The sequence below is a fragment of the Coffea arabica genome, chromosome 11e (assembly GCF_036785885.1).
Source record: "Coffea arabica cultivar ET-39 chromosome 11e, Coffea Arabica ET-39 HiFi, whole genome shotgun sequence".
Taxonomy (NCBI): Eukaryota; Viridiplantae; Streptophyta; class Magnoliopsida; order Gentianales; family Rubiaceae; genus Coffea; species Coffea arabica.
Window position 1 is genome coordinate 45,895,921 of NC_092331.1, and position 22,574 is coordinate 45,918,494.

The window sequence follows — 22,574 nt, forward strand, 5'->3', positions numbered from 1 at the left end:
ACTGTAATTTCTAATAAAATCAATTTCTCACAAAACTAATTACATAATCAAGTAATAAAAATTTAAATAAATGATTCCAAATCAAATCTAAAATAAATTAAACACCGTAAAAGTGTTTTATCCCAAGCAAAATATAAAATAAATTAAAACAATACAAAAGTGAAAAATAATATAATATATTATTTGTCCAAGTATAATAATTTCAACTTCACACAAATTAAATAAATTCGTTTAGGATTAAGTAATTAATGCCTTTGAAAAAAAGAATAACTTAGTTTAGTTAGATAAAATTATTTTTATGTTTATTAAATTATTTTTAATTCGTAAACGGGTCATATCAGGTCACCACGGGTTGACCCGAAATCGACCGGTTTTCTTTTCGGGTTCATCGGGTCCAACCCGATTCTGACCCGAATTCCCGAAACCTCAACCCAAACCCATTAATTTCGTGTTAGGTTCGTGTCGTGTTTTCAGGTCGTGTCGAAAATTGCCACCCCTAGTTGCGGTGATACATTTGCGCCGACAAATTTGAGCGACGATCCGGGCTTTGATCGAGCCGTACCGTTCCTGATTTGTCTCGCGCCTTCAGATCCTCCTTCACGCTTCGACAAGAAGCAAACTATTAAGCAATCGTTCCGACGGAGCTAAATTACTACAGGATAAAGAACGAATAGGAAATTTGGATTTCGAAACAAAAAAGAGAGGGGTGCAACACGAGGACTTCCCAGGGGGTCACCCATCCTAGTACTACTCTCGCCCAAGCACGCTTAACTTCGGAGTTCTGATGGGATCCGGTGCATTAGTGCTGGTATGATCGCACCCGCCATGTTCCTTTCGCTTTATTCTTTTAAACTACCCCGTCCTGCGAAGCAGTGTGGCTTTTCTAGACCGAAATTCATTTTAAGCGTCAATTCAAGCATTTTCCTCTTATCCTTTTATTTATTTACTTTATATTTTTTTTTGTTATTGATTTGCACCCTGTTTTTTTCCCTCATCCCGCAACTCTAAATTATCATGAAATCAATCCTTCACGCTTGCAGTTAGGGGTGGCAATTCGGGTCCAAATCAGGTTGGCGGGTCGGGTTCGGGTCAACAGACCCGCCAGAAAATCTGTTGACCCGAACCCCGACCCGCCAACCCGTGACGGGTCAGGTATGCTGACCCGAACCCGAAAATTTCAGGTTTACGGGGCGGCGGGTCGACCCGAAATGACCCGAAACTTAATTTTAATTTATTAATTTATCACTGTAATTTCTGATAAAATCAATTTCTCACAAAACTAATTACATAATCAAGTAATAAAAATTTAAATAAATGATTCCAAATCAAATCTAAAATAAATTAAACACCGTAAAAGTGTTTTATCCCAAGCAAAATATAAAATAAATTAAAACAATACAAAAGTGAAAAATAATATAATATATTATTTGTCCAAGTATAATAATTTCAACTTCACACAAATTAAATAAATTCGTTTAGGATTAAGTAATTAATGCCTTTGAAAAAAAGAATAACTTAGTTTAGTTAGATAAATTATTTTTATGTTTATTAAATTATTTTTAATTCGTAAACGGGTCATATCGGGTCATATCAGGTCACCACGGGTTGACCCGAAATCGACCGGTTTTCTTTTCGGGTTCATCGGGTCCAACCCGAATTCCCGAAACCTCAACCCAAACCCATTAATTTCGTGTTAGGTTCGTGTCGTGTTTTCAGGTCGTGTCGAAAATTGCCACCCCTAGTTGCGGTGATACATTTGCGCCGACAAATTTGAGCGACGATCCGGGCTTTGATCGAGCCGTACCGTTCCTGATTTGTCTCGCGCCTTCAGATCCTCCTTCACGCTTCGACAAGAAGCAAAATATTAAGCAATCGTTCCGACGGAGCTAAATTACTACAGGATAAAGAACGAATAGGAAATTTTGATTTCGAAACAAAAAAGAAAGGGGTGCAACACGAGGACTTCCCAGGGGGTCACCCATCCTAGTACTACTCTCGCCCAAGCACGCTTAACTTCGGAGTTCTGATGGGATCCAGTGCATTAATGCTGGTATGATCGCACCCGCCATGTTCCTTTCGCTTTATTCTTTTAAACTACCCCGTCCTGCGAAGCAGTGTGGCTTTTCTAGACCGAAATTCATTTTAAGCGTCAATTCAAGCATTTTCCTCTTATCCTTTTATTTATTTACTTTATATTTTTTTTGTTATTGATTTGCACCCTGTTTTTTTCCCTCATCCCGCAACTCTAAATTATCATGAAATCAATCCTTCACGCTTGCAGTTAGGGGTGGCAATTCGGGTCCAAATCAGGTTGGCGGGTCGGGTTCGGGTCAACAGACCCGCCAGAAATTCTGTTGACCCGAACCCCGACCCGCCAACCCGTGACGGGTCAGGTATGCTGACCCGAACCCGAAAATTTCAGGTTTACGGGGCGGCGGGTCGACCCGAAATGACCCGAAACTTAATTTTAATTTATTAATTTATCACTGTAATTTCTAATAAAATCAATTTCTCACAAAACTAATTACATAATCAAGTAATAAAAATTTAAATAAATGATTCCAAATCAAATCTAAAATAAATTAAACACCGTAAAAGTGTTTTATCCCAAGCAAAATATAAAATAAATTAAAACAATACAAAAGTGAAAAATAATATAATATATTATTTGTCCAAGTATAATAATTTCAAATTCACACAAATTAAATAAATTCGTTTAGGATTAAGTAATTAATGCCTTTGAAAAAAAGAATAACTTAGTTTAGTTAGATAAAATTATTTTTATGTTTATTAAATTATTTTTAATTCGTAAACGGGTCATATCAGGTCACCACGGGTTGACCCGAAATCGACCGGTTTTCTTTTCGGGTTCATCGGGTCCAACCCGATTCTGACCCGAATTCCCGAAACCTCAACCCAAACCCATTAATTTCGTGTTAGGTTCGTGTCGTGTTTTCAGGTCGTGTCGAAAATTGCCACCCCTAGTTGCGGTGATACATTTGCGCCGACAAATTTGAGCGACGATCCGGGCTTTGATCGAGCCGTACCGTTCCTGATTTGTCTCGCGCCTTCAGATCCTCCTTCACGCTTCGACAAGAAGCAAAATATTAAGCAATCGTTCCGACGGAGCTAAATTACTACAGGATAAAGAACGAATAGGAAATTTGGATTTCGAAACAAAAAAGAAAAGGGTGCAACACGAGGACTTCCCAGGGGGTCACCCATCCTAGTACTACTCTCGCCCAAGCACGCTTAACTTCGGAGTTCTGATGGGATCCGGTGCATTAATGCTGGTATGATCGCACCCGCCATGTTCCTTTCGCTTTATTCTTTTAAACTACCCCGTCCTGCGAAGCAGTGTGGCTTTTCTAGACCGAAATTCATTTTAAGCGTCAATTCAAGCATTTTCCTCTTATTCTTTTATTTATTTACTTTATATTTTTTTTTGTTATTGATTTGCACCCTGTTTTTTTCCCTCATCCCGCAACTCTAAATTATCATGAAATCAATCCTTCACGCTTGCAGTTAGGGGTGGCAATTCGGGTCCAAATCAGGTTGGCGGGTCGGGTTCGGGTCAACAGACCCGCCAGAAAATCTGTTGACCCGAACCCCGACCCGCCAACCCGTGACGGGTCAGGTATGCTGACCCGAACCCGAAAATTTCAGGTTTACGGGGCGGCGGGTCGACCCGAAATGACGCGAAACTTAATTTTAATTTATTAATTTATCACTGTAATTTCTAATAAAATCAATTTCTCACAAAACTAATTACATAATCAAGTAATAAAAATTTAAATAAATGATTCCAAATCAAATTTAAAATAAATTAAACACCGTAAAAGTGTTTTATCCCAAGCAAAATATAAAATAAATTAAAACAATACAAAAGTGAAAAATAATATAATATATTATTTGTCCAAGTATAATAATTTCAACTTCACACAAATTAAATAAATTCGTTTAGGATTAAGTAATTAATGCCTTTGAAAAAAAGAATAACTTAGTTTAGTTAGATAAAATTATTTTTATGTTTATTAAATTATTTTTAATTCGTAAACGGGTCATATCAGGTCACCACGGGTTGACCCGAAATCGACCGGTTTTCTTTTCGGGTTCATCGGGTCCAACCCGATTCTGACCCGAATTCCCGAAACCTCAACCCAAACCCATTAATTTCGTGTTAGGTTCGTGTCTTGTTTTCAGGTCGTGTCGAAAATTGCCACCCCTAGTTGCGGTGATACATTTGCGCCGACAAATTTGAGCGACGATCCGGGCTTTGATCGAGCCGTACCGTTCCTGATTTGTCTCGCGCCTTCAGATCCTCCTTCACGCTTCGACAAGAAGCAAACTATTAAGCAATCGTTCCGACGGAGCTAAATTACTACAGGATAAAGAACGAATAGGAAATTTGGATTTCGAAACAAAAAAGAGAGGGGTGCAACACGAGGACTTCCCAGGGGGTCACCCATCCTAGTACTACTCTCGCCCAAGCACGCTTAACTTCGGAGTTCTGATGGGATCCGGTGCATTAGTGCTGGTATGATCGCACCCGCCATGTTCCTTTCGCTTTATTCTTTTAAACTACCCCGTCCTGCGAAGCAGTGTGGCTTTTCTAGACCGAAATTCATTTTAAGCGTCAATTCAAGCATTTTCCTCTTATCCTTTTATTTATTTACTTTATATTTTTTTTTGTTATTGATTTGCACCCTGTTTTTTTCCCTCATCCCGCAACTCTAAATTATCATGAAATCAATCCTTCACGCTTGCAGTTAGGGGTGGCAATTCGGGTCCAAATCAGGTTGGCGGGTCGGGTTCGGGTCAACAGACCCGCCAGAAAATCTGTTGACCCGAACCCCGACCCGCCAACCCGTGACGGGTCAGGTATGCTGACCCGAACCCGAAAATTTCAGGTTTACGGGGCGGCGGGTCGACCCGAAATGACCCGAAACTTAATTTTAATTTATTAATTTATCACTGTAATTTCTAATAAAATCAATTTCTCACAAAACTAATTACATAATCAAGTAATAAAAATTTAAATAAATGATTCCAAATCAAATCTAAAATAAATTAAACACCGTAAAAGTGTTTTATCCCAAGCAAAATATAAAATAAATTAAAACAATACAAAAGTGAAAAATAAAATAATATATTATTTGTCCAAGTATAATAATTTCAACTTCACACAAATTAAATAAATTCGTTTAGGATTAAGTAATTAATGCCTTTGAAAAAAAGAATAACTTAGTTTAGTTAGATAAATTATTTTTATGTTTATTAAATTATTTTTAATTCGTAAACGGGTCATATCGGGTCATATCAGGTCACCACGGGTTGACCCGAAATCGACCGGTTTTCTTTTCGGGTTCATCGGGTCCAACCCGAATTCCCGAAACCTCAACCCAAACCCATTAATTTCGTGTTAGGTTCGTGTCGTGTTTTCAGGTCGTGTCGAAAATTGCCACCCCTAGTTGCGGTGATACATTTGCGCCGACAAATTTGAGCGACGATCCGGGCTTTGATCGAGCCGTACCGTTCCTGATTTGTCTCGCGCCTTCAGATCCTCCTTCACGCTTCGACAAGAAGCAAAATATTAAGCAATCGTTCCGACGGAGCTAAATTACTACAGGATAAAGAACGAATAGGAAATTTGGATTTCGAAACAAAAAAGAAAGGGGTGCAACACGAGGACTTCCCAGGGGGTCACCCATCCTAGTACTACTCTCGCCCAAGCACGCTTAACTTCGGAGTTCTGATGGGATCCAGTGCATTAATGCTGGTATGATCGCACCCGCCATGTTCCTTTCGCTTTATTCTTTTAAACTACCCCGTCCTGCGAAGCAGTGTGGCTTTTCTAGACCGAAATTCATTTTAAGCGTCAATTCAAGCATTTTCCTCTTATCCTTTTATTTATTTACTTTATATTTTTTTTTGTTATTGATTTGCACCCTGTTTTTTTCCCTCATCCCGCAACTCTAAATTATCATGAAATCAATCCTTCACGCTTGCAGTTAGGGGTGGCAATTCGGGTCCAAATCAGGTTGGCGGGTCGGGTTCGGGTCAACAGACCCGCCAGAAAATCTGTTGACCCGAACCCCGACCCGCCAACCCGTGACGGGTCAGGTATGCTGACCCGAACCCGAAAATTTCAGGTTTACGGGGCGGCGGGTCGACCCGAAATGACCCGAAACTTAATTTTAATTTATTAATTTATCACTGTAATTTCTAATAAAATCAATTTCTCACAAAACTAATTACATAATCAAGTAATAAAAATTTAAATAAATGATTCCAAATCAAATCTAAAATAAATTAAACACCGTAAAAGTGTTTTATCCCAAGCAAAATATAAAATAAATTAAAACAATACAAAAGTGAAAAATAATATAATATATTATTTGTCCAAGTATAATAATTTCAACTTCACACAAATTAAATAAATTCGTTTAGGATTAAGTAATTAATGCCTTTGAAAAAAAGAATAACTTAGTTTAGTTAGATAAAATTATTTTTATGTTTATTAAATTATTTTTAATTCGTAAACGGGTCATATCAGGTCACCACGGGTTGACCCGAAATCGACCGGTTTTCTTTTCGGGTTCATCGGGTCCAACCCGATTCTGACCCGAATTCCCGAAACCTCAACCCAAACCCATTAATTTCGTGTTAGGTTCGTGTCGTGTTTTCAGGTCGTGTCGAAAATTGCCACCCCTAGTTGCGGTGATACATTTGCGCCGACAAATTTGAGCGACGATCCGGGCTTTGATCGAGCCGTACCGTTCCTGATTTGTCTCGCGCCTTCAGATCCTCCTTCACGCTTCGACAAGAAGCAAAATATTAAGCAATCGTTCCGACGGAGCTAAATTACTACAGGATAAAGAACGAATAGGAAATTTGGATTTCGAAACAAAAAAGAAAGGGGTGCAACACGAGGACTTCCCAGGGGGTCACCCATCCTAGTACTACTCTCGCCCAAGCACGCTTAACTTCGGAGTTCTGATGGGATCCAGTGCATTAATGCTGGTATGATCGCACCCGCCATGTTCCTTTCGCTTTATTCTTTTAAACTACCCCGTCCTGCGAAGCAGTGTGGCTTTTCTAGACCGAAATTCATTTTAAGCGTCAATTCAAGCATTTTCCTCTTATCCTTTTATTTATTTACTTTATATTTTTTTTTGTTATTGATTTGCACCCTGTTTTTTTCCCTCATCCCGCAACTCTAAATTATCATGAAATCAATCCTTCACGCTTGCAGTTAGGGGTGGCAATTCGGGTCCAAATCAGGTTGGCGGGTCGGGTTCGGGTCAACAGACCCGCCAGAAAATCTGTTGACCCGAACCCCGACCCGCCAACCCGTGACGGGTCAGGTATGCTGACCCGAACCCGAAAATTTCAGGTTTACGGGGCGGCGGGTCGACCCGAAATGACCCGAAACTTAATTTTAATTTATTAATTTATCACTGTAATTTCTAATAAAATCAATTTCTCACAAAACTAATTACATAATCAAGTAATAAAAATTTAAATAAATTATTCCAAATCAAATCTAAAATAAATTAAACACCGTAAAAGTGTTTTATCCCAAGCAAAATATAAAATAAATTAAAACAATACAAAAGTGAAAAATAATATAATATATTATTTGTCCAAGTATAATAATTTCAACTTCACACAAATTAAATAAATTCGTTTAGGATTAAGTAATTAATGCCTTTGAAAAAAAGAATAACTTAGTTTAGTTAGATAAAATTATTTTTATGTTTATTAAATTATTTTTAATTCGTAAACGGGTCATATCAGGTCACCACGGGTTGACCCGAAATCGACCGGTTTTCTTTTCGGGTTCATCGGGTCCAACCCGATTCTGACCCGAATTCCCGAAACCTCAACCCAAACCCATTAATTTCGTGTTAGGTTCGTGTCGTGTTTTCAGGTCGTGTCGAAAATTGCCACCCCTAGTTGCGGTGATACATTTGCGCCGACAAATTTGAGCGACGATCCGGGCTTTGATCGAGCCGTACCGTTCCTGATTTGTCTCGCGCCTTCAGATCCTCCTTCACGCTTCGACAAGAAGCAAAATATTAAGCAATCGTTCCGACGGAGCTAAATTACTACAGGATAAAGAACGAATAGGAAATTTGGATTTCGAAACAAAAAAGAAAAGGGTGCAACACGAGGACTTCCCAGGGGGTCACCCATCCTAGTACTACTCTCGCCCAAGCACGCTTAACTTCGGAGTTCTGATGGGATCCGGTGCATTAATGCTGGTATGATCGCACCCGCCATGTTCCTTTCGCTTTATTCTTTTAAACTACCCCGTCCTGCGAAGCAGTGTGGCTTTTCTAGACCGAAATTCATTTTAAGCGTCAATTCAAGCATTTTCCTCTTATCCTTTTATTTATTTACTTTATATTTTTTTTTGTTATTGATTTGCCCCCTGTTTTTTTCCCTCATCCCGCAACTCTAAATTATCATGAAATCAATCCTTCACGCTTGCAGTTAGGGGTGGCAATTCGGGTCCAAATCAGGTTGGCGGGTCGGGTTCGGGTCAACAGACCCGCCAGAAAATCTGTTGACCCGAACCCCGACCCGCCAACCCGTGACGGGTCAGGTATGCTGACCCGAACCCGAAAATTTCAGGTTTACGGGGCGGCGGGTCGACCCGAAATGACCCGAAACTTAATTTTAATTTATTACTTTATCACTGTAATTTCTAATAAAATCAATTTCTCACAAAACTAATTACATAATCAAGTAATAAAAATTTAAATAAATGATTCCAAATAAAATCTAAAATAAATTAAACACCGTAAAAGTGTTTTATCCCAAGCAAAATATAAAATAAATTAAAACAATACAAAAGTGAAAAATAATATAATATATTATTTGTCCAAGTATAATAATTTCAACTTCACACAAATTAAATAAATTCGTTTAGGATTAAGTAATTAATGCCTTTGAAAAAAAGAATAACTTAGTTTAGTTAGATAAAATTATTTTTATGTTTATTAAATTATTTTTAATTCGTAAACGGGTCATATCAGGTCACCACGGGTTGACCCGAAATCGACCGGTTTTCTTTTCGGGTTCATCGGATCCAACCCGATTCTGACCCGAATTCCCGAAACCTCAACCCAAACCCATTAATTTCGTGTTAGGTTCGTGTCGTGTTTTCAGGTCGTGTCGAAAATTGCCACCCCTAGTTGCGGTGATACATTTGCGCCGACAAATTTGAGCGACGATCCGGGCTTTGATCGAGCCGTACCGTTCCTGATTTGTCTCGCGCCTTCAGATCCTCCTTCACGCTTCGACAAGAAGCAAACTATTAAGCAATCGTTCCGACGGAGCTAAATTACTACAGGATAAAGAACGAATAGGAAATTTGGATTTCGAAACAAAAAAGAGAGGGGTGCAACACGAGGACTTCCCAGGGGGTCACCCATCCTAGTACTACTCTCGCCCAAGCACGCTTAACTTCGGAGTTCTGATGGGATCCGGTGCATTAGTGCTGGTATGATCGCACCCGCCATGTTCCTTTCGCTTTATTCTTTTAAACTACCCCGTCCTGCGAAGCAGTGTGGCTTTTCTAGACCGAAATTCATTTTAAGCGTCAATTCAAGCATTTTCCTCTTATCCTTTTATTTATTTACTTTATATTTTTTTTTGTTATTGATTTGCACCCTGTTTTTTTCCCTCATCCCGCAACTCTAAATTATCATGAAATCAATCCTTCACGCTTGCAGTTAGGGGTGGCAATTCGGGTCCAAATCAGGTTGGCGGGTCGGGTTCGGGTCAACAGACCCGCCAGAAAATCTGTTGACCCGAACCCCGACCCGCCAACCCGTGACGGGTCAGGTATGCTGACCCGAACCCGAAAATTTCAGGTTTACGGGGCGGCGGGTCGACCCGAAATGACCCGAAACTTAATTTTAATTTATTAATTTATCACTGTAATTTCTGATAAAATCAATTTCTCACAAAACTAATTACATAATCAAGTAATAAAAATTTAAATAAATGATTCCAAATCAAATCTAAAATAAATTAAACACCGTAAAAGTGTTTTATCCCAAGCAAAATATAAAATAAATTAAAACAATACAAAAGTGAAAAATAATATAATATATTATTTGTCCAAGTATAATAATTTCAACTTCACACAAATTAAATAAATTCGTTTAGGATTAAGTAATTAATGCCTTTGAAAAAAAGAATAACTTAGTTTAGTTAGATAAAATTATTTTTATGTTTATTAAATTATTTTTAATTCGTAAACGGGTCATATCGGGTCATATCAGGTCACCACGGGTTGACCCGAAATCGACCGGTTTTCTTTTCGGGTTCATCGGGTCCAACCCGAATTCCCGAAACCTCAACCCAAACCCATTAATTTCGTGTTAGGTTCGTGTCGTGTTTTCAGGTCGTGTCGAAAATTGCCACCCCTAGTTGCGGTGATACATTTGCGCCGACAAATTTGAGCGACGATCCGGGCTTTTGATCGAGCCGTACCGTTCCTGATTTGTCTCGCGCCTTCAGATCCTCCTTCACGCTTCAACAAGAAGCAAAATATTAAGCAATCGTTCCGACGGAGCTAAATTACTACGGGATAAAGAACGAATAGGAAATTTGGATTTCGAAACAAAAAAGAGAGGAGTGCAACACGAGGACTTCCCAGGGGGTCACCCATCCTAGTACTACTCTCGCCCAAGCACGCTTAACTTCGGAGTTCTGATGGGATCCGGTGCATTAGTGCTGGTATGATCGCACCCGCCATGTTCCTTTCGCTTTATTCTTTTAAACTACCCCGTCCTGCGAAGCAGTGTGGCTTTTCTAGACCGAAATTCATTTTAAGCGTCAATTCAAGCATTTTCCTCTTATCCTTTTATTTATTTACTTTATATTTTTTTTTGTTATTGATTTGCACCCTGTTTTTTTCCCTCATCCCGCAACTCTAAATTATCATGAAATCAATCCTTCACGCTTGCAGTTAGGGGTGGCAATTCGGGTCCAAATCAGGTTGGCGGGTCGGGTTCGGGTCAACAGACCCGCCAGAAAATCTGTTGACCCGAACCCCGACCCGCCAACCCGTGACGGGTCAGGTATGCTGACCCGAACCCGAAAATTTCAGGTTTACGGGGCGGCGGGTCGACCCGAAATGACCCGAAACTTAATTTTAATTTATTAATTTATCACTGTAATTTCTAATAAAATCAATTTCTCACAAAAATAATTACATAATCAAGTAATAAAAATTTAAATAAATGATTTCAAATCAAATCTAAAATAAATTAAACACCGTAAAAGTGTTTTATCCCAAGCAAAATATAAAATAAATTAAAACAATACAAAAGTGAAAAATAATATAATATATTATTTGTCCAAGTATAATAATTTCAACTTCACACAAATTAAATAAATTCGTTTAGGATTAAGTAATTAATGCCTTTGAAAAAAAGAATAACTTAGTTTAGTTAGATAAAATTATTTTTATGTTTATTAAATTATTTTTAATTCGTAAACGGGTCATATCAGGTCACCACGGGTTGACCCGAAATCGACCGGTTTTCTTTTCGGGTTCATCGGGTCCAACCCGATTCTGACCCGAATTCCCGAAACCTCAACCCAAACCCATTAATTTCGTGTTAGGTTCGTGTCGTGTTTTCAGGTCGTGTCGAAAATTGCCACCCCTAGTTGCGGTGATACATTTGCGCCGACAAATTTGAGCGACGATCCGGGCTTTGATCGAGCCGTACCGTTCCTGATTTGTCTCGCGCCTTCAGATCCTCCTTCACGCTTCGACAAGAAGCAAACTATTAAGCAATCGTTCCGACGGAGCTAAATTACTACAGGATAAAGAACGAATAGGAAATTTGGATTTCGAAACAAAAAAGAGAGGGGTGCAACACGAGGACTTCCCAGGGGGTCACCCATCCTAGTACTACTCTCGCCCAAGCACGCTTAACTTCGGAGTTCTGATGGGATCCGGTGCATTAGTGCTGGTATGATCGCACCCGCCATGTTCCTTTCGCTTTATTCTTTTAAACTACCCCGTCCTGCGAAGCAGTGTGGCTTTTCTAGACCGAAATTCATTTTAAGCGTCAATTCAAGCATTTTCCTCTTATCCTTTTATTTATTTACTTTATATTTTTTTTTGTTATTGATTTGCACCCTGTTTTTTTCCCTCATCCCGCAACTCTAAATTATCATGAAATCAATCCTTCACGCTTGCAGTTAGGGGTGGCAATTCGGGTCCAAATCAGGTTGGCGGGTCGGGTTCGGGTCAACAGACCCGCCAGAAAATCTGTTGACCCGAACCCCGACCCGCCAACCCGTGACGGGTCAGGTATGCTGACCCGAACCCGAAAATTTCAGGTTTACGGGGCGGCGGGTCGACCCGAAATGACCCGAAACTTAATTTTAATTTATTAATTTATCACTGTAATTTCTAATAAAATCAATTTCTCACAAAACTAATTACATAATCAAGTAATAAAAATTTAAATAAATGATTCCAAATCAAATCTAAAATAAATTAAACACCGTAAAAGTGTTTTATCCCAAGCAAAATATAAAATAAATTAAAACAATACAAAAGTGAAAAATAATATAATATATTATTTGTCCAAGTATAATAATTTCAACTTCACACAAATTAAATAAATTCGTTTAGGATTAAGTAATTAATGCCTTTGAAAAAAAGAATAACTTAGTTTAGTTAGATAAAATTATTTTTATGTTTATTAAATTATTTTTAATTCGTAAACGGGTCATATCGGGTCATATCAGGTCACCACGGGTTGACCCGAAATCGACCGGTTTTCTTTTCGGGTTCATCGGGTCCAACCCGAATTCCCGAAACCTCAACCCAAACCCATTAATTTCGTGTTAGGTTCGTGTCGTGTTTTCAGGTCGTGTCGAAAATTGCCACCCCTAGTTGCGGTGATACATTTGCGCCGACAAATTTGAGCGACGATCCGGGCTTTGATCGAGCCGTACCGTTCCTGATTTGTCTCGCGCCTTCAGATCCTCCTTCACGCTTCGACAAGAAGCAAAATATTAAGCAATCGTTCCGACGGAGCTAAATTACTACAGGATAAAGAACGAATAGGAAATTTGGATTTCGAAACAAAAAAGAAAGGGGTGCAACACGAGGACTTCCCAGGGGGTCACCCATCCTAGTACTACTCTCGCCCAAGCACGCTTAACTTCGGAGTTCTGATGGGATCCAGTGCATTAATGCTGGTATGATCGCACCCGCCATGTTCCTTTCGCTTTATTCTTTTAAATTACCCCGTCCTGCGAAGCAGTGTGGCTTTTCTAGACCGAAATTCATTTTAAGCGTCAATTCAAGCATTTTCCTCTTATCCTTTTATTTATTTACTTTATATTTTTTTTTGTTATTGATTTGCACCCTGTTTTTTTCCCTCATCCCGCAACTCTAAATTATCATGAAATCAATCCTTCACGCTTGCAGTTAGGGGTGGCAATTCGGGTCCAAATCAGGTTGGCGGGTCGGGTTCGGGTCAACAGACCCGCCAGAAAATCTGTTGACCCGAACCCCGACCCGCCAACCCGTGACGGGTCAGGTATGCTGACCCGAACCCGAAAATTTCAGGTTTACGGGGCGGCGGGTCGACCCGAAATGACCCGAAACTTAATTTTAATTTATTATTTTATCACTGTAATTTCTAATAAAATCAATTTCTCACAAAACTAATTACATAATCAAGTAATAAAAATTTAAATAAATGATTCCAAATCAAATCTAAAATAAATTAAACACCGTAAAAGTGTTTTATCCCAAGCAAAATATAAAATAAATTAAAACAATACAAAAGTGAAAAATAATATAATATATTATTTGTCCAAGTATAATAATTTCAACTTCACACAAATTAAATAAATTCGTTTAGGATTAAGTAATTAATGCCTTTGAAAAAAAGAATAACTTAGTTTAGTTAGATAAAATTATTTTTATGTTTATTAAATTATTTTTAATTCGTAAACGGGTCATATCAGGTCACCACGGGTTGACCCGAAATCGACCGGTTTTCTTTTCGGGTTCATCGGGTCCAACCCGAATTCCCGAAACCTCAACCCAAACCCATTAATTTCGTGTTAGGTTCGTGTCGTGTTTTCAGGTCGTGTCGAAAATTGCCACCCCTAGTTGCGGTGATACATTTGCGCCGACAAATTTGAGCGACGATCCGGGCTTTTGATCGAGCCGTACCGTTCCTGATTTGTCTCGCGCCTTCAGATCCTCCTTCACGCTTCAACAAGAAGCAAAATATTAAGCAATCGTTCCGACGGAGCTAAATTACTACGGGATAAAGAACGAATAGGAAATTTGGATTTCGAAACAAAAAAGAGAGGAGTGCAACACGAGGACTTCCCAGGGGGTCACCCATCCTAGTACTACTCTCGCCCAAGCACGCTTAACTTCGGAGTTCTGATGGGATCCGGTGCATTAGTGCTGGTATGATCGCACCCGCCATGTTCCTTTCGCTTTATTCTTTTAAACTACCCCGTCCTGCGAAGCAGTGTGGCTTTTCTAGACCGAAATTCATTTTAAGCGTCAATTCAAGCTTTTTCCTCTTATCCTTTTATTTATTTACTTTATATTTTTTTTTGTTATTGATTTGCACCCTGTTTTTTTCCCTCATCCCGCAACTCTAAATTATCATGAAATCAATCCTTCACGCTTGCAGTTAGGGGTGGCAATTCGGGTCCAAATCAGGTTGGCGGGTCGGGTTCGGGTCAACAGACCCGCCAGAAAATCTGTTGACCCGAACCCCGACCCGCCAACCCGTGACGGGTCAGGTATGCTGACCCGAACCCGAAAATTTCAGGTTTACGGGGCGGCGGGTCGACCCGAAATGACCCGAAACTTAATTTTAATTTATTAATTTATCACTGTAATTTCTAATAAAATCAATTTCTCACAAAAATAATTACATAATCAAGTAATAAAAATTTAAATAAATGATTTCAAATCAAATCTAAAATAAATTAAACACCGTAAAAGTGTTTTATCCCAAGCAAAATATAAAATAAATTAAAACAATACAAAAGTGAAAAATAATATAATATATTATTTGTCCAAGTATAATAATTTCAACTTCACACAAATTAAATAAATTCGTTTAGGATTAAGTAATTAATGCCTTTGAAAAAAAGAATAACTTAGTTTAGTTAGATAAAATTATTTTTATGTTTATTAAATTATTTTTAATTCGTAAACGGGTCATATCAGGTCACCACGGGTTGACCCGAAATCGACCGGTTTTCTTTTCGGGTTCATCGGGTCCAACCCGATTCTGACCCGAATTCCCGAAACCTCAACCCAAACCCATTAATTTCGTGTTAGGTTCGTGTCGTGTTTTCAGGTCGTGTCGAAAATTGCCACCCCTAGTTGCGGTGATACATTTGCGCCGACAAATTTGAGCGACGATCCGGGCTTTGATCGAGCCGTACCGTTCCTGATTTGTCTCGCGCCTTCAGATCCTCCTTCACGCTTCGACAAGAAGCAAACTATTAAGCAATCGTTCCGACGGAGCTAAATTACTACAGGATAAAGAACGAATAGGAAATTTGGATTTCGAAACAAAAAAGAGAGGGGTGCAACACGAGGACTTCCCAGGGGGTCACCCATCCTAGTACTACTCTCGCCCAAGCACGCTTAACTTCGGAGTTCTGATGGGATCCGGTGCATTAGTGCTGGTATGATCGCACCCGCCATGTTCCTTTCGCTTTATTCTTTTAAACTACCCCGTCCTGCGAAGCAGTGTGGCTTTTCTAGACCGAAATTCATTTTAAGCGTCAATTCAAGCATTTTCCTCTTATCCTTTTATTTATTTACTTTATATTTTTTTTTGTTATTGATTTGCACCCTGTTTTTTTCCCTCATCCCGCAACTCTAAATTATCATGAAATCAATCCTTCACGCTTGCAGTTAGGGGTGGCAATTCGGGTCCAAATCAGGTTGGCGGGTCGGGTTCGGGTCAACAGACCCGCCAGAAAATCTGTTGACCCGAACCCCGACCCGCCAACCCGTGACGGGTCAGGTATGCTGACCCGAACCCGAAAATTTCAGGTTTACGGGGCGGCGGGTCGACCCGAAATGACCCGAAACTTAATTTTAATTTATTAATTTATCACTGTAATTTCTAATAAAATCAATTTCTCACAAAACTAATTACATAATCAAGTAATAAAAATTTAAATAAATGATTCCAAATCAAATCTAAAATAAATTAAACACCGTAAAAGTGTTTTATCCCAAGCAAAATATAAAATAAATTAAAACAATACAAAAGTGAAAAATAATATAATATATTATTTGTCCAAGTATAATAATTTCAACTTCACACAAATTAAATAAATTCGTTTAGGATTAAGTAATTAATGCCTTTGAAAAAAAGAATAACTTAGTTTAGTTAGATAAAATTATTTTTATGTTTATTAAATTATTTTTAATTCGTAAACGGGTCATATCGGGTCATATCAGGTCACCACGGGTTGACCCGAAATCGACCGGTTTTCTTTTCGGGTTCATCGGGTCCAACCCGAATTCCCGAAACCTCAACCCAAACCCATTAATTTCGTGTTAGGTTCGTGTCGTGTTTTCAGGTCGTGTCGAAAATTGCCACCCCTAGTTGCGGTGTTACTTAATCCTAAACGAATTTATTTAATTTGTGTGAAGTTGAAATTATTGTACTTGGACAAATAATATATTATATTATTTTTCACTTTTGTATTGTTTTAATTTATTTTATATTTTGCTTGGGATAAAACACTTTTACGGTGTTTAATTTATTTTAGATTTGATTTGGAATCATTTATTTAAATTTTTATTACTTGATTATGTAATTAGTTTTGTGAGAAATTGATTTTATTAGAAATTACAGTGATAAATTAATAAATTAAAATTAAGTTTCGGGTCATTTCGGGTCGACCCGCCGCCCCGTAAACCTGAAATTTTCGGGTTCGGGTCAGCATACCTGACCCGTCACGGGTTGGCGGGTCGGGGTTCGGGTCAACAGATTTTCTGGCGGGTCTGTTGACCCGAACCCGACCCGCCAACCTGATTTGGACCCGAATTGCCACCCCTAACTGCAAGCGTGAAGGATTGATTTCATGATAATTTAGAGTTGCGGGATGAGGGAAAAAAACAGGGTGCAAATCAATAACAAAAAAAAATATAAAGTAAATAAATAAAAGGATAAGAGGAAAATGCTTGAATTGACGCTTAAAATGAATTTCGGTCTAGAAAAGCCACACTGCTTCGCAGGACGGGGTAGTTTAAAAGAATAACGCGAAAGGAACATGGCGGGTGCGATCATACCAGCACTAATGCACCGGATCCCATCAGAACTCCGAAGTTAAGCGTGCTTGGGCGAGAGTAGTACTAGGATGGGTGACCCCCTGGGAAGTCCTCGTGTTGCACCCCTCTCTTTTTTGTTTCGAAATCCAAATTTCCTATTCGTTCTTTATCCTGTAGTAATTTAGCTCCGTCGGAACGATTGCTTAATATTTTGCTTCTTGTCGAAGCGTGAAGGAGGATCTGAAGGCGCGAGACAAATCAGGAACGGTACGGCTCGATCAAAGCCCGGATCGTCGCTCAAATTTGTCGGCGCAAATGCATCACCGCAACTAGGGGTGGCAATTTTCGACACGACACGAACCTAACACGAAATTAATGGGTTTGGGTTGAGGTTTCGGGAATTCGGGTCAGAATCGGGTTGGACCCGATGAACCCGAAAAGAAAACCGGTCGATTTCGGGTCAACCCGTGGTGACCTGATATGACCCGATATGACCCGTTTACGAATTAAAAATAATTTAATAAACATAAAAATAATTTTATCTAACTAAACTAAGTTATTCTTTTTTTCAAAGGCATTAATTACTTAATCCTAAACGAATTTATTTAATTTGTGTGAAGTTGAAATTATTGTACTTGGACAAATAATATATTATATTATTTTTCACTTTTGTATTGTTTTAATTTATTTTATATTTTGCTTGGGATAAAACACTTTTACGGTGTTTAATTTATTTTAGATTTGATTTGGAATCATTTATTTAAATTTTTATTACTTGATTATGTAATTAGTTTTGTGAGAAATTGATTTTATTAGAAATTACAGTGATAAATTAATAAATTAAAATTAAGTTTCGGGTCATTTCGGGTCGACCCGCCGCCCCGTAAACCTGAAATTTTCGGGTTCGGGTCAGCATACCTGACCCGTCACGGGTTGGCGGGTCGGGGTTCGGGTCAACAGATTTTCTGGCGGGTCTGTTGACCCGAACCCGACCCGCCAACCTGATTTGGACCCGAATTGCCACCCCTAACTGCAAGCGTGAAGGATTGATTTCATGATAATTTAGAGTTGCGGGATGAGGGAAAAAAACAGGGTGCAAATCAATAACAAAAAAAAATATAAAGTAAATAAATAAAAGGATAAGAGGAAAATGCTTGAATTGACGCTTAAAATGAATTTCGGTCTAGAAAAGCCACACTGCTTCGCAGGACGGGGTAGTTTAAAAGAATAACGCGAAAGGAACATGGCGGGTGCGATCATACCAGCACTAATGCACCGGATCCCATCAGAACTCCGAAGTTAAGCGTGCTTGGGCGAGAGTAGTACTAGGATGGGTGACCCCCTGGGAAGTCCTCGTGTTGCACCCCTCTCTTTTTTGTTTCGAAATCCGAATTTCCTATTCGTTCTTTATCCTGTAGTAATTTAGCTCCGTCGGAACGATTGCTTAATATTTTGCTTCTTGTCGAAGCGTGAAGGAGGATCTGAAGGCGCGAGACAAATCAGGAACGGTACGGCTCGATCAAAGCCCGGATCGTCGCTCAAATTTGTCGGCGCAAATGCATCACCGCAACTAGGGGTGGCAATTTTCGACACGACACGAACCTAACACGAAATTAATGGGTTTGGGTTGAGGTTTCGGGAATTCGGGTCAGAATCGGGTTGGACCCGATGAACCCGAAAAGAAAACCGGTCGATTTCGGGTCAACCCGTGGTGACCTGATATGACCCGATATGACCCGTTTACGAATTAAAAATAATTTAATAAACATAAAAATAATTTTATCTAACTAAACTAAGTTATTCTTTTTTTCAAAGGCATTAATTACTTAATCCTAAACGAATTTATTTAATTTGTGTGAAGTTGAAATTATTGTACTTGGACAAATAATATATTATATTATTTTTCACTTTTGTATTGTTTTAATTTATTTTATATTTTGCTTGGGATAAAACACTTTTACGGTGTTTAATTTATTTTAGATTTGATTTGGAATCATTTATTTAAATTTTTATTACTTGATTATGTAATTAGTTTTGTGAGAAATTGATTTTATTAGAAATTACAGTGATAAATTAATAAATTAAAATTAAGTTTCGGGTCATTTCGGGTCGACCCGCCGCCCCGTAAACCTGAAATTTTCGGGTTCGGGTCAGCATACCTGACCCGTCACGGGTTGGCGGGTCGGGGTTCGGGTCAACAGATTTTCTGGCGGGTCTGTTGACCCGAACCCGACCCGCCAACCTGATTTGGACCCGAATTGCCACCCCTAACTGCAAGCGTGAAGGATTGATTTCATGATAATTTAGAGTTGCGGGATGAGGGAAAAAAACAGGGTGCAAATCAATAACAAAAAAAAATATAAAGTAAATAAATAAAAGGATAAGAGGAAAATGCTTGAATTGACGCTTAAAATGAATTTCGGTCTAGAAAAGCCACACTGCTTCGCAGGACGGGGTAGTTTAAAAGAATAACGCGAAAGGAACATGGCGGGTGCGATCATACCAGCACTAATGCACCGGATCCCATCAGAACTCCGAAGTTAAGCGTGCTTGGGCGAGAGTAGTACTAGGATGGGTGACCCCCTGGGAAGTCCTCGTGTTGCACCCCTCTCTTTTTTGTTTCGAAATCCGAATTTCCTATTCGTTCTTTATCCTGTAGTAATTTAGCTCCGTCGGAACGATTGCTTAATATTTTGCTTCTTGTCGAAGCGTGAAGGAGGATCTGAAGGCGCGAGACAAATCAGGAACGGTACGGCTCGATCAAAGCCCGGATCGTCGCTCAAATTTGTCGGCGCAAATGCATCACCGCAACTAGGGGTGGCAATTTTCGACACGACACGAACCTAACACGAAATTAATGGGTTTGGGTTGAGGTTTCGGGAATTCGGGTCAGAATCGGGTTGGACCCGATGAACCCGAAAAGAAAACCGGTCGATTTCGGGTCAACCCGTGGTGACCTGATATGACCCGATATGACCCGTTTACGAATTAAAAATAATTTAATAAACATAAAAATAATTTTATCTAACTAAACTAAGTTATTCTTTTTTTCAAAGGCATTAATTACTTAATCCTAAACGAATTTATTTAATTTGTGTGAAGTTGAAATTATTGTACTTGGACAAATAATATATTATATTATTTTTCACTTTTGTATTGTTTTAATTTATTTTATATTTTGCTTGGGATAAAACACTTTTACGGTGTTTAATTTATTTTAGATTTGATTTGGAATCATTTATTTAAATTTTTATTACTTGATTATGTAATTAGTTTTGTGAGAAATTGATTTTATTAGAAATTACAGTGATAAATTAATAAATTAAAATTAAGTTTCGGGTCATTTCGGGTCGACCCGCCGCCCCGTAAACCTGAAATTTTCGGGTTCGGGTCAGCATACCTGACCCGTCACGGGTTGGCGGGTCGGGGTTCGGGTCAACAGATTTTCTGGCGGGTCTGTTGACCCGAACCCGACCCGCCAACCTGATTTGGACCCGAATTGCCACCCCTAACTGCAAGCGTGAAGGATTGATTTCATGATAATTTAGAGTTGCGGGATGAGGGAAAAAAACAGGGTGCAAATCAATAACAAAAAAAAATATAAAGTAAATAAATAAAAGGATAAGAGGAAAATGCTTGAATTGACGCTTAAAATGAATTTCGGTCTAGAAAAGCCACACTGCTTCGCAGGACGGGGTAGTTTAAAAGAATAACGCGAAAGGAACATGGCGGGTGCGATCATACCAGCACTAATGCACCGGATCCCATCAGAACTCCGAAGTTAAGCGTGCTTGGGCGAGAGTAGTACTAGGATGGGTGACCCCCTGGGAAGTCCTCGTGTTGCACCCCTCTCTTTTTTGTTTCGAAATCCAAATTTCCTATTCGTTCTTTATCCTGTAGTAATTTAGCTCCGTCGGAACGATTGCTTAATATTTTGCTTCTTGTCGAAGCGTGAAGGAGGATCTGAAGGCGCGAGACAAATCAGGAACGGTACGGCTCGATCAAAGCCCGGATCGTCGCTCAAATTTGTCGGCGCAAATGCATCACCGCAACTAGGGGTGGCAATTTTCGACACGACACGAACCTAACACGAAATTAATGGGTTTGGGTTGAGGTTTCGGGAATTCGGGTCAGAATCGGGTTGGACCCGATGAACCCGAAAAGAAAACCGGTCGATTTCGGGTCAACCCGTGGTGACCTGATATGACCCGATATGACCCGTTTACGAATTAAAAATAATTTAATAAACATAAAAATAATTTTATCTAACTAAACTAAGTTATTCTTTTTTTCAAAGGCATTAATTACTTAATCCTAAACGAATTTATTTAATTTGTGTGAAGTTGAAATTATTGTACTTGGACAAATAATATATTATATTATTTTTCACTTTTGTATTGTTTTAATTTATTTTATATTTTGCTTGGGATAAAACACTTTTACGGTGTTTAATTTATTTTAGATTTGATTTGGAATCATTTATTTAAATTTTTATTACTTGATTATGTAATTAGTTTTGTGAGAAATTGATTTTATTAGAAATTACAGTGATAAATTAATAAATTAAAATTAAGTTTCGGGTCATTTCGGGTCGACCCGCCGCCCCGTAAACCTGAAATTTTCGGGTTCGGGTCAGCATACCTGACCCGTCACGGGTTGGCGGGTCGGGGTTCGGGTCAACAGATTTTCTGGCGGGTCTGTTGACCCGAACCCGACCCGCCAACCTGATTTGGACCCGAATTGCCACCCCTAACTGCAAGCGTGAAGGATTGATTTCATGATAATTTAGAGTTGCGGGATGAGGGAAAAAAACAGGGTGCAAATCAATAACAAAAAAAAATATAAAGTAAATAAATAAAAGGATAAGAGGAAAATGCTTGAATTGACGCTTAAAATGAATTTCGGTCTAGAAAAGCCACACTGCTTCGCAGGACGGGGTAGTTTAAAAGAATAACGCGAAAGGAACATGGCGGGTGCGATCATACCAGCACTAATGCACCGGATCCCATCAGAACTCCGAAGTTAAGCGTGCTTGGGCGAGAGTAGTACTAGGATGGGTGACCCCCTGGGAAGTCCTCGTGTTGCACCCCTCTCTTTTTTGTTTCGAAATCCGAATTTCCTATTCGTTCTTTATCCTGTAGTAATTTAGCTCCGTCGGAACGATTGCTTAATATTTTGCTTCTTGTCGAAGCGTGAAGGAGGATCTGAAGGCGCGAGACAAATCAGGAACGGTACGGCTCGATCAAAGCCC

The 22,574-nt window shown here is 39.1% G+C and overlaps 18 non-coding genes across 18 annotated transcripts; 5 read left to right on the plus strand and 13 right to left on the minus strand.

Moving 5' to 3' along the window:
- Positions 1-703: 703 nt before the first annotated feature.
- LOC140029342 (5S ribosomal RNA) lies at positions 704-822 on the minus strand. The gene has a single exon (XR_011833246.1). It is a non-coding gene; the product is annotated as a 5S ribosomal RNA (ribosomal RNA).
- Positions 823-1,945: 1,123 nt separating this feature from the next.
- On the minus strand, positions 1,946-2,064 carry LOC140030927 (5S ribosomal RNA). Its single transcript, XR_011834846.1, has one exon. It is a non-coding gene; the product is annotated as a 5S ribosomal RNA (ribosomal RNA).
- A 1,124-nt stretch (positions 2,065-3,188) lies between these two features.
- Positions 3,189-3,307, minus strand: LOC140030711 (5S ribosomal RNA). Its single transcript, XR_011834630.1, has one exon. It is a non-coding gene; the product is annotated as a 5S ribosomal RNA (ribosomal RNA).
- Positions 3,308-4,432: 1,125 nt separating this feature from the next.
- On the minus strand, positions 4,433-4,551 carry LOC140029343 (5S ribosomal RNA). Its single transcript, XR_011833247.1, has one exon. It is a non-coding gene; the product is annotated as a 5S ribosomal RNA (ribosomal RNA).
- Positions 4,552-5,674: 1,123 nt separating this feature from the next.
- LOC140030928 (5S ribosomal RNA) lies at positions 5,675-5,793 on the minus strand. Its single transcript, XR_011834847.1, has one exon. It is a non-coding gene; the product is annotated as a 5S ribosomal RNA (ribosomal RNA).
- A 1,125-nt stretch (positions 5,794-6,918) lies between these two features.
- On the minus strand, positions 6,919-7,037 carry LOC140030929 (5S ribosomal RNA). Its single transcript, XR_011834848.1, has one exon. It is a non-coding gene; the product is annotated as a 5S ribosomal RNA (ribosomal RNA).
- Positions 7,038-8,162: 1,125 nt separating this feature from the next.
- LOC140030712 (5S ribosomal RNA) lies at positions 8,163-8,281 on the minus strand. Its single transcript, XR_011834631.1, has one exon. It is a non-coding gene; the product is annotated as a 5S ribosomal RNA (ribosomal RNA).
- Positions 8,282-9,406: 1,125 nt separating this feature from the next.
- LOC140029344 (5S ribosomal RNA) lies at positions 9,407-9,525 on the minus strand. The gene has a single exon (XR_011833248.1). It is a non-coding gene; the product is annotated as a 5S ribosomal RNA (ribosomal RNA).
- A 1,125-nt stretch (positions 9,526-10,650) lies between these two features.
- Positions 10,651-10,769, minus strand: LOC140029849 (5S ribosomal RNA). Its single transcript, XR_011833764.1, has one exon. It is a non-coding gene; the product is annotated as a 5S ribosomal RNA (ribosomal RNA).
- A 1,125-nt stretch (positions 10,770-11,894) lies between these two features.
- LOC140029345 (5S ribosomal RNA) lies at positions 11,895-12,013 on the minus strand. The gene has a single exon (XR_011833249.1). It is a non-coding gene; the product is annotated as a 5S ribosomal RNA (ribosomal RNA).
- A 1,124-nt stretch (positions 12,014-13,137) lies between these two features.
- On the minus strand, positions 13,138-13,256 carry LOC140030930 (5S ribosomal RNA). The gene has a single exon (XR_011834849.1). It is a non-coding gene; the product is annotated as a 5S ribosomal RNA (ribosomal RNA).
- Positions 13,257-14,371: 1,115 nt separating this feature from the next.
- LOC140029850 (5S ribosomal RNA) lies at positions 14,372-14,490 on the minus strand. The gene has a single exon (XR_011833765.1). It is a non-coding gene; the product is annotated as a 5S ribosomal RNA (ribosomal RNA).
- Positions 14,491-15,615: 1,125 nt separating this feature from the next.
- On the minus strand, positions 15,616-15,734 carry LOC140029347 (5S ribosomal RNA). Its single transcript, XR_011833251.1, has one exon. It is a non-coding gene; the product is annotated as a 5S ribosomal RNA (ribosomal RNA).
- Positions 15,735-17,330: 1,596 nt separating this feature from the next.
- On the plus strand, positions 17,331-17,449 carry LOC140029348 (5S ribosomal RNA). Its single transcript, XR_011833252.1, has one exon. It is a non-coding gene; the product is annotated as a 5S ribosomal RNA (ribosomal RNA).
- A 1,122-nt stretch (positions 17,450-18,571) lies between these two features.
- Positions 18,572-18,690, plus strand: LOC140029349 (5S ribosomal RNA). Its single transcript, XR_011833253.1, has one exon. It is a non-coding gene; the product is annotated as a 5S ribosomal RNA (ribosomal RNA).
- Positions 18,691-19,812: 1,122 nt separating this feature from the next.
- On the plus strand, positions 19,813-19,931 carry LOC140029350 (5S ribosomal RNA). The gene has a single exon (XR_011833254.1). It is a non-coding gene; the product is annotated as a 5S ribosomal RNA (ribosomal RNA).
- A 1,122-nt stretch (positions 19,932-21,053) lies between these two features.
- LOC140029351 (5S ribosomal RNA) lies at positions 21,054-21,172 on the plus strand. The gene has a single exon (XR_011833255.1). It is a non-coding gene; the product is annotated as a 5S ribosomal RNA (ribosomal RNA).
- A 1,122-nt stretch (positions 21,173-22,294) lies between these two features.
- On the plus strand, positions 22,295-22,413 carry LOC140029353 (5S ribosomal RNA). The gene has a single exon (XR_011833257.1). It is a non-coding gene; the product is annotated as a 5S ribosomal RNA (ribosomal RNA).
- The last annotated feature ends 161 nt before the right edge of the window (positions 22,414-22,574 follow it).